Source organism: Kryptolebias marmoratus, linkage group LG20 (genome assembly GCF_001649575.2).
Source record: "Kryptolebias marmoratus isolate JLee-2015 linkage group LG20, ASM164957v2, whole genome shotgun sequence".
In the NCBI taxonomy this organism is placed as follows: Eukaryota; Metazoa; Chordata; class Actinopteri; order Cyprinodontiformes; family Rivulidae; genus Kryptolebias; species Kryptolebias marmoratus.
The window spans coordinates 4,940,832-4,956,303 of record NC_051449.1 but is presented as its reverse complement, the minus strand read 5'-3'; the positions used below and the strand labels follow the sequence as shown (position 1 = coordinate 4,956,303).

The 15,472-nt window shown below is 40.8% G+C and overlaps 1 protein-coding gene across 1 annotated transcript in view; it reads left to right on the top strand.

The window, feature by feature from the left end:
• The first annotated feature begins 6,632 nt into the window (after nucleotides 1–6,632).
• LOC108232932 (protein APCDD1-like) overlaps nucleotides 6,633–15,472 on the top strand; it is a 28,325-nt gene continuing 19,485 nt past the window's right edge. Inside the window, exon 1 of the mRNA XM_025004800.2 lies at nucleotides 6,633–6,822. The gene's annotated coding sequence lies outside the window, so the exon portion shown is untranslated. The remainder of the gene's footprint in view (nucleotides 6,823–15,472) is intronic.

The following is a 15,472-nucleotide window of genomic DNA, read 5'->3' as shown; positions in this document are numbered from 1 at the left end:
TGGGGGGGGGTCAGTCATCACCCTGAACACAGGAGCTCCTGTCTGACCTGCTTCCTCTCATCACAGGCAGGTTTATTAACGCTGACCCGGCCCGTCCGCAGACAGGGTCGGCCTTTGTTGGTCGGGTTGGTGCCGACCTGCAGACTCAGACCTGTGGAGGGGGTGGAGGGGGGGGGTATCGGTCCATCTTAGCTGGATCGCTGAGATCTCCCTGCAGGAGTCATTGTTCAGGCTCGGTCCAGATGTTCCTGCTGCCAGATCTGTATCGCATCACTCCTCAGTGGGGAGTCTGGCCCTCCTCCTCCTCCTCCTCCCCCCTGATGTTTCTTATCTCTTCCACCTGCGTTCCAATCTTCCTCGTCCCCCTCGTCCGCCGCTCAGGTTAGCTTTTTGTTCCTGTAGGTGAGCTGGTCCTGCAGCCAGACTCAGTCTTCAGTCCAGCCCCTGATTTCAGAACGATGGAGACGTTTTACAGCATCGCATGAAAAGAAACGAGCTGAAACAGAAAACGAGTGATGGAAATATTCAGCCGGTGACCCATCCTGGGTTCTGCTCATCCCGTCTGTCTGCAGTCCACTCCGCCTGCCTCCTCCCAAAATCAGTTCCTTTTGTTTATTTCCTTTCCTTTCCTTTCCTTTCCTTTCCTTTCCTTTCCTTTCCTCTCCTCTCCTCTCCTCTCCTCTCCTCTCCTCTCCTCTCCTCTCCTCTCCTCTCCTCTCCTCTCATTTAGTTTAATTTCCTTTTCTTAACTTTTATTTCTCATCTTTTAGAGTTTGACCCGTCGTTCTCCTCCTCCTCATCTCTCCCCTGTTTTCTCCTTCCTTTTCCTCTCTCCTCTAATCCATCTCTCTTCCTTCCTTCACCTCCCACTCTCTCTGCCTGCTCCTCTGACCTCTCTCAGCTTCCTATCTCCTCATCTTAAACCTCTCCTGTCTCCTCCTCGGCTCTGATAATCTCCTCGATCGCGGTGTGTGCTGTCCTCGTCTTTAATGAAATTCTCCTGCTGATAAACCTGAAAACCAGCCAGCTGGAACTGACCATTAAAATAAATGTTACCTGGAATCTGGATTCCTAATCTGGGATCTCTGACCTGACAGAAAACATCCATTATATTACACTTTATTGAAGATTTATAAACAGATTACACGTTTTTTTTTAAAGATTTTTCTTCACAGCTTTAAAAAATGTTGGACTCTAATTTCTGATCATTTCATCAGAAACCATACGGGACAACTCAAATCATGTGAAAGCTAATTTTTAAACCTTTACATCACATCCAGTTGAACATTTCACAATTATTCCTGCCAGAAGTGCTACAGCTTTCTGCCACTGCAGCTATTTGCGTTATAAATAGCGACTAAATTCGATAAAAAACAGTATTTTTTGAAGGAATGGATATCATTTCATGACAGGGGTTTAAACAATAAGGTCAGTGTGAACTGTACCCCTCAAAGTATGTGTTGGGGATGACTCTCAGGTACCACCACGCTAAATTTTAGCTCGGCATCTGTGAAATTGACTTCGTTAGAGCCATTTATGTGGCGGCCATCATGACTGAGGTCGACTCAGTTGTAGATGTTCGTCCAGTGATTAGTTTCTGAGAGTTTTAATGAAATCTGTGTTTGAGACAAACGAGACACACATACAAGCAGTTACATGATCGCCCTCCTTTTATGGTGGCAGGCAGCAACATTAATGCAAAGCAAAACTGATGGAAAAAGGAATGTTTTTATAAAACGTGTTTGCATGAATGAAATGTTTCAGATTGTTTGAGGACAACAGCAGCCCAGGACTTGTCCTCGCTCAGACGAGCCCGTAGCTCGTCAGTCTGAGGTCATTCAAAGAGCTATCTGCAGCAGGTAAGATATTAACTGCTCACAAACCTTTGACAGAGCTCCACTTCAAAAGACCTGAATCAGTTTTAATAATGAACCGCGTGTTTGATTCTAATGGAAGACTCTGTTTTTTGTTGAAAAGCAGCCTCATCCTGTCAGGAGTCTGTGCTGCAAACGTCTGTCAGGAAAAACAACAACAACAACAACAGCATTCAGGCATCGAAGATACTCTCAATAATCAGACGCAGAAAAACCTGGAAGAGTCCACATGAAACAAGACAAAAGCTTTAATCATTTATTTTTCTTTCAGTATGGAGATCTTCAGATTAAATGAAAAAATTTAAGCTCTATTTGAGAAGAACGGACAGCTCTTCACTTAGATCCAAATCACACACAGTCGGGATTTATTTCCCTCAGTGGAAACACTTAATATTCAGCTGAACGTTCGCCTCGCCTCTGCTTTGACAGATCTTTATGATAATGTTGCAGAGGCTGAAGGAGTCACTGAAAGCAGCTTAGATGCAGCTCTGAATCCCAATCAGAAAGCAGAAAATGACGCCTTCAATAACAAGAACGGCTTCCTTTTCTCCCCTCAAAAAGAAAAAACTCGTCTTACTTCAGGTTTATCTGGAGATTATTCTGCTGGTTTTCTAACCCCAAAAGTTTCCTTTTATGATGAGTTGATTAGTTCATAAAGCACAGTAATTGTTAACAACTTCCTGCAGCGAACACGACGTTGATTATTTGTGTTTATGTGTCGGTAAAATGCTGATAACGTCCTCAGACTGCTCTGATCCACTGCTAACAATAAAAGGCCTTTTCTTCGAGCCTGACACTGGTGGTCGACGGCAGCCAAACGTTTAAAACCCACGATCTGGAAACAACTGTAGACGTCATGAAACGTTGTGTGCAGAGAGTTAAAACAGCCAACAATAAATCCCTTGAAGAACTGAGATAAGGCAAAGAAAGCAGTAGGAATATATGAGCAAACACTTTCTAGGAAATCATCTAAAGCTGCACTTATAAAGTTCAAGACTCACTGAGCTCCTTTTACTCCAAAGGCTGAAAAGACCTGCTTTTCAAAGCCGCCTTAAGAGCCTAAAATTCAGCCTGCTGTCCTGAACGCCTCGTAGGGAGAGGTGAGGCGAACGCCCCTCCATCCGAACAGCTATTTCTGCTCCAGATGTGACCCAGACAGGTGAAGGAAGAGTCACAGCGGCGTTCCAGGCGGCTGATCTGCGTGTTTGCACATCTACGAAACCTTAACAGCAAAGATAATTAAAGGAATGCATATCACCCCCTACAGTTCATGCCAGACTTTATAGCCTGAGATCATCTTATGCTGAGAAAAGACAGAGCTGCACAATCTCCAGCTGTACGTGACAGAAAACGTCTCTCAGCTGAAATTTTACTGCCTTATGGACGTTTTGTGGCTGTGGCAGCCATCTTGAATCAGGTTGGATCCAAATCCCAATCAGCTGTAGACGTACATGCTATGATTCTTCCCTGAAAGTTGTGGTTCACGAGCCAAAACATTGTTGCCCGCCTGTCGCCTTCTTGGTAATGAATCCAGTAAAACTAACAGCAGCTGGAAGCGAGGTTTGACTTCTCCCGACTGCAGCCCGGCCTAAACTGGGAACGTAAACACACACTCACTTAGCACATGCCTTTCCCAGCAGAGTACACACACCTGCGACACGGCCCTGTTAGCCGTCACGCAGGTTAAAGAAACCCGGATGATTGAACGCTTCCTGAGGTGAATGATTCCCAGGCTGGACAAAACGGATACCCGGCGAGGCCTCGCCGAACGTCCACTTCCTGCCCCCTAATCACCACCACCTTTCACTCAGACGCTAATATTAACTCAAGTTAAATATGTGCGAAGGTGTTGGGCAAAGAGACGAACATCTGAGGCAGTTTAAAGATAAACATACGGCCCGTTGTTTCCCATCCGTCCCGCCGCTGATGGATGGAGACTCGGAGGTTCAGACGGTGGACAGAGAACTGCTCAGGGACGTTTTTATTCAGTGTCACGTTGTTGTTCTCCGGTTTATAATCTGGTCTGTAGTTTTTTTATTATTCTGCATACTTTGAGCGATTTTAAACATTCATGTATCAAAACATTCGGCTGATCTTGAAAAGTGTGCTCTGACTTTTGCTTTTTATAACTTTTATATCTTATAAAATATTTAAATTTCCATTAAAAACATATTCAATTCTTTAAAAAAATATTGTTTTAGTAAATCTGCTTTAAAATACTTGCTTTACTTTGTCTTATTATGGTTTTAGCTACTATTTTATGACTTTTAGCTGCAGTTTTGCTAATATTAGCATCTGTTTTGCTTATTTTACCTCTTGTTTGGCTACTTTTAGCTACTGCTTTGCTAATTTCATCTTTATTAGCATCTGTTTTGCTACCTTTAAAGACTGCTAGCTAACTTCTAGCTACTGCTTTGCTGCTTTTAGTTTTTTAGCTCGTGTTCTGCTCATTTCAGCCTCTATCTGTTCGGTTTTACCTCTGTTTCGCCCGGTTTAGCCTCGGTTCTGCAAAGTCCTTCAGAGCTCAGCATTTTCTCTGATTATCATTAAGTTCAGAGAAAGCAGGACATCACTCGCCTCTGATCACTTCAAAAATCTGATTTTTTTTTTCCAGCTTTTTAAAATATCGTTTCGTTCTTCCAGTTGTTGTTTACTGGTTGACTCATTCAGGTCTCTGTGGCTGTTTTGAATGTTTCCTTTCGTCTCTTCGGCTGTTTCCTTCTGCTGTGGACTTCTCGTTAGCGGATAGAGGCTGAAAGATGTTGCTGAAGAGCCTGGGTCATGGAGGCAACAGGTGCAGGAGAGAAGCCCAGACATCAGGTAGACTTTAACACCTTTCCCCAGCGGGACTCTCCAGCTCCTCCTGGTGGATCCGAAGGCCTTCCCAGCCCAGAGGGGAGACGTGGTCCCCGGGTCTCCTCCTGGTGAGAGGTGCTCTATTCTTGATCCATGTGTCAAAGGTCAGGGATGGAACGTGGATGGTCCAGTAAATGGAAGACAACAGCTTCTGCAGACAGAACCTCGTGTTCCATCGGTTGCTCCATCATTAGTAAGACATCTGTGTTTGACCTCCCTCCGCTTGAGGCGAAGACTCGTCACAACTTTCCTTCTTGTCACGTCACACTTTCCTGCAAACCCGTCCGGTCCGAGCTGAAGGTCTTGGTTTCGACGATGCCAACAGAACCGCATCTTCTGCAAAACGCAAAGACGTGACCCAGGGTTCCAAAACCATGACCCGAAAGTACCTCAAGATCCTGTATGTGAACAACCTGACGGATTCCAACCAACACTGGAAAGAGGTCTGTGGTCACACAGCAACACGTCCAATATAAACGTACCTTTTGTCCATCGGGTTCATTCGGTTCTGTTCACTTTCACTGGTTCTCCTGCTAGGTGCTGACAGGAGGATATGACCCTTGGTGTAAAGTCACAAAAGTCACGGATCTCACCCTGAATCTTGTCAGTCGTTTCATTTTAAAGAAAAGCATTTAGGTTATTTTAAAGTCAGCTGACATTCGTCTTCTCCACTGGTTGAACTTCTCAGGAATCAGACAATATGACACCCAGGAGCCGGACGCCACTGACGTCGCTGTCTCTGTCTCTCAGTGAGGAAAGACAGACCCCCCCCCAACAAAACCGGCTGCATTCCTCACCGAGGGATGCAGGGAAAACAAAAACTCTGCCTATCGCATTTCATCCACTTTTGCCAAGCAGATAGTAACTCCAGCAACATGTGGCTGCCCTTGAAGGCTACCCGAAACCACATGTGCAAATACCCCACCCCCTCACACACACACACACACACACACACACACACACACAGGCAACCTGGTGTCAGATGGAGGGGAAGCAAAAATCAAAGGTACAAATCTGGAAAATTAAAGGACTTGCAGGGCCAGCCATGTTTTTTCTTCACTCTCAGGGAGAAATGATCCTGATTGGATGACGGGTTGGATGCAGACCAGAGGAGCCGTTTACCGTTTGAAGGACTTCTGCAAGGTTTAAATCACATTTATACACAATATACAGTCATATTAGGATTCAAATAAAACAATATTACTATTTTTCTGGATTGTTCAGTCTCATAACCTACAGAAAACTCCCTTCATGAAGATCATGTGACTCGAATGAAAGATCTCTGATAATATTTGTCCAAGTACAGTTTGTAAGATTAACCATGAACATGAATATATAACTTTTTTGCATATTTATGTGTTGGTGCAGAGCTGCAGTCTGTAAACCTCTACCTGCCTAACAGTGAATAAAAATCATCTTTACTATCTGTCTAATGAGGCGGATCTCATCGCTGCTGATCCACATCTGGAACATTTAACACGAGGAATCAGGGTTTTCAGAGTGGCTTCATGCAAACTTTCTGCTTGTTTTCTTTATTGTGATTAAAGTGTAAATTTTTTTTCACCTCGTTTTTAAAACCACAGCTTAGCTGCTTGTGACTTAAAAATAGTAAACCACCTTAAATGAACAACATCTGTCTTATAAATTCAAAGAAAAGGAATCTGGGTCATAGTTTTTGGGGTTTTGTGTTATTCTAAGCATATTAATGTTTGGTTTTCTTGTGTAGTTTTTAGTTATTTAACTTTATAGCTTAGCCTATAGATGACTTTGGGGAGAATATAGTGTAGTAGGTAAAATAATCTGATCCATACTCTGATCTGGAAGGTGGCGGTAATGCACCTGAAGCAAAAAACAGAAGAAGAAGAAGAAGCTGTCCCTGTGTTCAGCTCCACACACACCTGCCTTTCATCAGCAATCAGCAATCCTCAGGTTTTCCCTCAACTGTCTGTTTACCTTTATGCACCTTGCCAGGTTTTAAGCTTATCTTTTTCATTTTAGTTTTAAAAACTCTAAGTTTTTCCTGCCTGCGGATCCGTTCGGCCACATTTCCAGAAAGGTTTGGAGTATCGGAGGACTGAGCGAGGACTTAACGGTGAGTTAACAAACAGCCTGGTTGTGTGTTTGTTACTGCACTGAGAAAAGCTTTGTGTTCGGTGTTGATGCAGTTTGTTTTCTGTTATTAAAAAAAGACTTTTTGTGAAATGGGAGAGTTTAGGGAGCAGTCAGTGTCTTACCTGACTTTGTTTTTTTAAACCCAACAAAGCAAATCAGATTTTAGTGACAAGTTATTAGCAAAGTGCCTAAAAGCACAACTTCCTGTTAGTTCTTGAAGTTCTCACTGGTTCATCCTTTGAGTTTAGGCTTAGAAACAAGCAGCTGAAATCCAAAGAAAGCCCTGAACTCAGATATAAATTCGCTCTCTTTAATGCAAAAAGAAGAAGCAGTAGATTTAGAAGTATCCTCCTGCATCACATGCTGAGGTGTTGTTTTGTCATATTTGGGTTCAGAGTATGTGACGCTGAGCTATGAACACAAATACACCAATATTTGTAAGATTAAGAGCCATTTTGTTGTTATTGTTAAGCTCAATAACCTGTGGCGGCCATCTTAACTCAAATTTTGTAACCATTTATCCAAAGATTACCTCCTGAGTTTTATTAAAATCCGTTCAGTGGTTCCTGAGATATTTTGGTAACACAATTACACTTTATATGATTACCTAAAACTTTGTGTGTTTGGTGTTAAGATGTTTTTATCCCTATTTTAGAGATGTGCTGTAATTAAAGTGAAATCAGGCAACGTGTCGTGAACAAATTTCCACTTACTGCTTGTGATGTTTGTGGTTTTTAAGAAATAATTCCTTAAGTTAAGAGTTGCCAGTGTTATAAAATAACAAGAGGATTGAATTAGTGCATTTAAACACAATCAAATGTCTTTTCTCCTTCTGAAAACTGATTTTTTGTGTGTTTAGTTTGGCCTTCAGTGCAGAGCTGAGGTCATGCAGTTGAATTAATACCAGCGTTGTAAAGTGGCATTTCGCTGTTTTCCATCTGGCTTTTGTCAGCATCATTTGGCCGAGAGCTCCTTTTTGTTTAAAGCTCAGAGTGGTAATAGTAATTCGGAGGGTTTGTGTTTGGCGCTCGGAGCTGAACGAGCCTCCTGCAGGTCGGCTTCAAACCACAGATGCACACGATTAACTCGGACTACTTCAGATTAGTCGCCCTTTGAAGTTCAAGTTCCTTCTTTGTGACGTTCTTTTGGAGGCCGGCGACTGTAACCGGAGACGGGAGGGATGGTGTGGGGGTCCTTTTGGGTGGTCTCCTCCAGGGTGAGCAACGCTGAAAGTTCCACTCTGAGCTCATACAAATTGCTTCTACCTCAGTATCTGATTTGACCCTTTAAACCTAAGAAAATTTTAAAAACCATCACCTGCAAACATGTTGGACCTTTTTTATAAATCGTTCAGAAACATGTTGGCTGATTCTATTTCAGCAGAAGAAAATATTTAAACGTTTTGTGCTTTTTTTTTTTTATTAGTATTGCAACTTAAAATCTAATTTATTTTATATATTCTGACACCTTGTTGGGCAGCTTGTCACCCTTTCTCAAAGTTCAAACCAGTTTTCTAAAACTTCTCATTTTTGCATTTTAAAAACTTGCGTTCCAAATATTCTAGCTGGGGGGTTTTTTCAGTAAAATATTTATTTTTTATTATTAGAATCAGGCCGGTGCGTGAAGAAAGTGGAGTTTTATTTCTTTGCTGTTGGTTGGTGATCCGATTTTTGTGTCGGGGTGTAAAAAGACCAAAAGGTTGTGTGCAAAAGTTTTAAATCAGCCTTAATCTACAGCAAATATCTGCAGTCTTCAGGAAAGTCTTGAGAGAAGAATAATTATTTGATGATCTGGTCAGATTTTACGTTTTAACTCTTTAAAATTGACCTTGTAGGTGTCAGGTTTCTTGACAGTTTTAAACAAAAATAATCTTATGCTGAGGAATCTTTCAAAATGTTAGTGGACAGAGAATGTACTGAATATGACTCTAAATTGTAAAACCCTTTTAGTCAACCTCGTTTTTAAACGTGTTGTAAAAATAAATCTGACACTTGTCTTGCTTTCAGTGGACTTTAAGTGACTTTTTTCAAAAATGTTGAGTAAAAAAGCAGCCAAAGACCTTCATTAAGTTTGAAGAAATAGGAAAATAAACATCCTGTAAAACGTCTGATTCAGGAGTTTAATCTTGACTTAAAAAGGACAAATATGGCTAAATCCCTCAAGCCTCATTTTATATCAGGAGTATATTATCAGAGGTGGTAAATGACTTTAAATGAGTCGTATCTGTGGATTAAGAGCATATTTTGCCTGTTCAGGGCTCATAACAAAACAGTTTGGTCCCTAAAAGCTTCATGAAGCGTGAGCAAAAGATGAAATGGTAATAGTAAAATATGCCTTTTAAATTAAAAACTCTGAGTGGACATTTTCCAGTAATGCTGTCATCAACATGTTGCAGCGGAGCGTTTTTGTTTTACTTGGATAATTTAATTTCGCAGACACCTGGACAAGTGTCGGTTAGTTTCAATGTTGTCCAGGATTTCCCCATCTGTTCCCAACATGTTGGTGGGACAGACAGGACCCCGCCAAGAGACGTGTTTGAAAATCCACCGCCTCACAACTCATCAGTAACGAAATGTTTGAAACGGAGGAGGGAGGGAAGGGACGGCTTCGAATCCCTGGATGTTTTTAATGGCTCAAACAGCACTTTAGTCTGATCATCAATAACCCTGGAAACCAAAACATTCTGCCTTTTTTAACCTCAGATGGTGACGATGACAGAATCACATCTGGACTTTAAAGGAGGCCAGAGATGTTGCACAAAACATCTGAAAGACGTATTTTAAATGTCTCGACTTGACATCGTTTGGCTCCAGAAGATGCAGGACAGCAAACCTGATCGGGTCCTTAAAGTGAAATTAAAGCAGCTTTTTAAGACATTAGATGACGGGTTGGAGTTTGGAGTTTGTTAGACGCCTCTAAGCTTTCTGTAAAAATCACTGAGGTAATGTTGATTAGCTGTGGCAGCCATCTTGAATCAGATGACTCCAAAGGTTAATCATTTGGAGATGTGCTTCCAGTGTCTACACTGTGGGAGTTTCTTTAAGTGTGGTGATATTTTGCTAACAGATGCAGGCAGTTAAGAATGGTGGCCTCGGGGTTTTATACACCTCCTGAAAAGCCCAAATTAAAGCAGTTTTCATGCATTTTCAAAGTAAACTTTCAAGCTTTTTTTTTTACCACCTTACTGATAATCTCACATGTGTTTATACTCGATGTTTTTGCCTCTTTATCACGTGAAACCTGAAGTTGGTTCTCTTTAAAGAAACAAAATTATACAGTATTTATGACGCACTCTCCAAAAGAAGACACCAAATTTTAAAGTTTGCATAAATTTAACACAAGAAAATGTCAATTTAATTTAGTTTAAGTGTTTCTAGAAATGTGATATTCAGTATAAATGCATCAGTGTTTGAAAAAAGTTCCGACTTCCTCAGCTTTTTTTTTTAAATGCATAAAAATCAAAGATTACAGTTTAACTTAGCGAGTAGATTTTGAGTCTTAAAGACAAAATTATTGGACTTTTTCAATTGGATAGCAGTTTATTATAAAGCAACAGTTTGTTTAAGCCCTTTTAAATGAAAGTTGAAACACTTTTTAATCCTTAAATGTGATATTTTAAGCGTTATTAGTGATTTGGTTCGTATTAACTGATTCTGTTTGTCACTCGTAGACCGAAAGGGAAACTTGGAAGTCATTTCCAAAGTTCAAACTTGTTCTCACCACATTTTACAAACTCTGCTGATCAAAACTGGTTTATAATTTAAACTTTAAAGGTAACGAGCAGCTAAAACTGAAGTTTTCAGTGCAACATATTTAAACTTTTAGTAAACTCACACAATCACATGAGTTTGTAAATGACTATAGTTTTGGCTTTTTTAGACTTTTGACTGATTAAATGCATATTTTCTCATTTTTTAACTATTACTACCAGCTTGGAAAATGTACAGGTGTCCTTTTAATTGGTGCTGTTAAAGGTTTAATCCCTTCAGTCATGAAGGTTTTGTTTACGGATGCAGCTCAGAGGAACTTGTCCTCGTTGCTTCAGTGCAGCACAAAGCGCCGTTTGCCCCACAGCGAGTCAAAGGAATGTGGATTAGCTTTTAATTTTCTTGAAGCTTTGAAAACGAGATGGCGGGGAGAGGAATAAATCTGAAAGGGACACGAAGGAATCCTATTCTTAAACAATCTGTCAGGCTTTCCATCCTAATGTGCTGCAGCTGATTTCCCCCCCCCCACCCCCCCAGCCTCATTCCATCCTTCACTCATAAGATTAGAACAGATTTTTAATAAGACGCAGACTCCGCGTTCTCTGCGGACTGTAAATGCCTACAGGCATCCAAAAACTTATTGTTTAACCCTCAGCTTGAAATGATCCCGTTGATGACAAGAAGTCTGCAACGCACAGAGACGATGTTCCCATCAGCGGCGAAATCTGCACATCTGAAAGAAATGAGCTTCAAGGACGAGTAAATAAAGTGTAGTTCTGAATTATTTTTAAGCCCACTTGTTTATAAACTTAATCTAGTTCCAGAAATGGAGAAGGTTTAATCTAAAGTAGGTATTTCCCAAAAGTTCTCTTAAGGCCCAGCATCCCCCACCACTTTTCTTTCCCGAGCTTTGAGACCCATTTATGCTCCATTTACGCACATCTATGGGTACGTTTGTTTCAAATGTTACTGCCTATTTACTCTGTGTGTGCTTTACGTTGGAAAGGTTGTTAGGAAATACATCCGCTGGAAGGCAAGAGTTCGGAGGTCGGTTTCAGACGATGGTCGACATGGCGACGGGGGTGGAGAGCGTGATGATTCTCAGCGCCGTGGACGGCGGTGGTCTGATCGTTAAATCGTAGCATGTGTAGTTCATTTGCACAGAAAAACTTCAGCCATTTCTCTATAAGTTAGCGTATTTAACGCCGTCATTTCTCAACTTATCCTGGTCTGAAGGCCCGTTTGTGCTCAGAGTTGTAGCCATTTTGGTGAAACTGAAAATGACATCATGGTAGTGGTCAGAGTACGTGATTAGGATCACTCTCAGCTGCTACCACGTCATATTTCAGCTCGACATCTGTCAAAGTGACTGAGTTGGAGCCCTTTTTGTGTCTAGGAATGATTAACTGTGAAACAAACCAGCTTGCGGACTTTTTCTTTTTCTGTTTTACTTAATTCCACTTGCACAATGTGGGAAAAAGCTACAAAAATTAAGATGTGCATGACGAGCTGACAGCCCTCATATGATGCACACGTTGAAAAGTGAATATTTACAGTTAATCTAGAACCTAAAGAGGAACTTGAACTGAGATTTGCAATGTTTTTACACACAAAAAAATAATAGTTTTATCAAAAACAGGTCTTTTACTTTATCCATAACGTGGTCGTCCTTCGTCCTGGGAGAAGTAAAGCTTGGTTCTGGTTTCTAATCATGGGTAGGCCAAAGAAAACAGTGTTTTTAAAGACGTCTTCTGAGTCCCTGAAGCACAAATCGGCACTTTGTCAAAACAAAGACGCACAAACACCTGAAATAAGAGGCGAGGGTTCGGCGTCAACATGGATGTTTTGGTGCCTTTCGGTGCAAACAATTGTGCACACGTGTTCTGTGACTCATGGGGGGGGTCGGACTCTGCTGAGTGCTTTCATTGTCGACGACAAGGATCCGCGAAGGAAGGACAGACTTCCTGTCTGATCTCGTTGTCATGGAGACGGCAGGCCTCTGTTTTCTTACAAAAAAAAAGAAGAAAAAATCCCAAATCCTTTTGATCTCTGTGAGGGGAAAACTAACAGAAAAGATCCTTAATCTGTCAGTTCTTCCACATGAAGTCAACCTCTAACATGCTGAGGAAATCTTCATATTAAAACAGGGCTTTAGATTCAAAACAGGAAAAGGAAAGAAACTTCCACTTAAATGTCGCCTTTGCAGATTTTTCACTGTAGTGTTTGTAAAAGGGGAAATCTTCTAAACCTAGATTACTCCAAACATGACTCAAGTCATAATTAGGACCCATAGATTCCTGTAAGGTTCATCCATTTTCTTACCCTCCATGTTCCTGTTTAGGGTCATCTTATATTGAAAAATGACGTCGTTATCACTGTTTCAGTCAAAATATTATCCAAGACATCACACTTAGTGCTTTGTGAATGACTTTCAGCTGCTTCCACATCGAATTCTAGCTCGAGATCCGTTAAATTGACTGACTTGAGTTGTAGACGTACATCCTGTGATGAATTTCTGAGTTTTATTAAAACTTGTCCAGTGGATCAAGAAACCTTCTGGTTGCAGGCATCTACACACAAACCTGTGCAGAAACGTTACTGCGTCTTCGGCTGCAAGCGATCGAAAATCAGGACATGAATTATTAAAACAAAACGCCGCACATCCACGTTAAAATGATGGGAGTCCAGCCAGAATGTAAGAAATCATCAGGAGGAAAGCTGACGTGCTGCAGGACTTCACATTTGGTTCGTTTATTTATTTTCAGATTTTCAGCGTATTTTTTTCATCTTGGAAGATTTCCTTATTGTTTGTTCTCATTGGACAATGTGTTTGCATGATTTAAATGATGCTCTGCAGCTTAACTTTGTCTGGAAATGTCACCTGGTGCCAATAAAAGAGCTAAAAGTGAACCGCAAGCCTTTTATTTTAGTTATTTTCCTCCTGATTTTTTTGTCTGTATAAAGTTAAGATCTAATGTCTTAGCTGCCCACAACTGCCTGCAAAATGATTTATTAAGAGACTTTATTTATGTTTATTATAAAGCACCAAAGATGAGTCTTTGGCCTCATTTTATTCTCAAATTAAATGTATTGTCTGTTTAATCAGAGCTAAGATGAGTTATCCTCTCTACACAGATGACTCCTAACTGTGCAGATTTTTTTTATTTTTAGGGTATGAAGTGAGTCGTTGCCATCTTATAACATCCATTCCTTTACTCAGCTTCTGTTTTAAAGAAACCAACCAGTTTTAAAATCAGATTTTTTTTTTAGTAGCTGTCCCCATTTCTTCAGGGTTGTTGCCATTCGGACCTGCGGTATTTCTGCCTTCCTGCTGACGGCGGACAAATGAGGCTGTATTGTTGGAGGGGGAAATCCACAATCAGGATTCTGTTTCCATCAAAACTCAAAAAAAAAAAAAACCAAACAGTTCATGCAGTCCCTGCTACAAACGGGTCCCTTTATTTCTGAGGCTCCTCTGAACTGATGTCAGCAAGAAAAACCGGCGTGTTTACGGTTCTTGACAATAAGAAAGGTTCTGGTTCTGCAGTTGGTTTAAAATGTCCTGATTTGTCTTCATTTCTAAAACAATCCCCCCTTCTTGTTTATTCTCCGCAGGGTTTGATTTCTTTCCAAACAAAACAGCAGGATCGTTCCATTGTAGCGAACATCGGTCGTCGAGCTTCCCTGCTTCGGCTCGGTTTGCTGTATAAACAGTTATCTGACGTGTAGGATAAACATTTCATGTCGTGTATCCCTCTGAGAGGAGAAATGTAAAGATGGAGAAAACCAATCATACTTGTTGTTTGTGAGGCTTTTCCTCTCCGAGCAGACAGAAACTGGAGATCAGTGAAGTCTGCTCAGGGGAAACTTTTAATATCCGCCTTTATGTCTTTGTGGTCGGAGCCAAAGATGGAGCCGCCGTCGGCTTCCTGCCAATCTGCTGTGTCACACGAGTTATAAATCAGAACTATTGTGAGGTTTGTGTAATGGTACAGCGCCGTTACAGTACAGGCAGCGATGGGATTTGATTCAGCTTCTGTTTTCCTGCTGGTGTGGTTGTTGGCGACTCCTGAGCAATTCTCAGGGAAATGAAGAAACGGCTTATTATCTAATATTTAAACCACTTTAGAGTCCTTTTTAAAAGAAACATCAGAATGATAACATCTTCCAGTGATGCAAACTTGACTTTTTAACTAACTTTTTGGTAACTAGACTAAGAAAGGTTGTAATATTTCTTCTGCTTTGTCAGAATAATTGGAAGGAAAAGATGGAGAAGTTCTCCATGAAGGTTTTCTTTGTGATATTAAGTGCTCATATCAGGGTTTAGGTGCCCCTAGAATTAGTGTCATTGTATTTTAAAGAAAAAGGAAATGGTTAATACACATTATACTACTTTAAAACTGTACAGAAACTAAAGAACCTAAATACCATCATTCAGTTATTCATTTTTATCACTTCCTAAATCCTATTTTAAATGAAAATGGCACTCCGTCTTATTGACTACAACTTTTTTTTCGGTTTTTCTTTATTTAAAAAAAAAAGGTCTTGATCTGTTACAGCTAAAAGACTCTCAGCTACTTTCACGCTAAATTTGAGCTAAATATGTGCAAAATGGACAGAGATAGCAGTTTTTGTGTTTAATAAGCTTGGTTAGAGGTTGAATTGGATTGACTCCAAAGGTTAATCAGTTGAACGTGAACACAAAGTGATTTTTGAGAGTTTCATCAAAATCCAGCCACTGGGCCACGAGATGTTTTGCTAACAGACAGACGCGGTTATCTCCGCCTTTCAGGGCGACGATCAGTGAACCACTTTGGTTGTTTCCTGTGTGTGACGTTTGAACTTGTTTTTAAATTGATTTGTTCTTAATTTGAAACACTTTTTTTATTATCACTATCAATGAAACCCTTTTAATTTCAGACG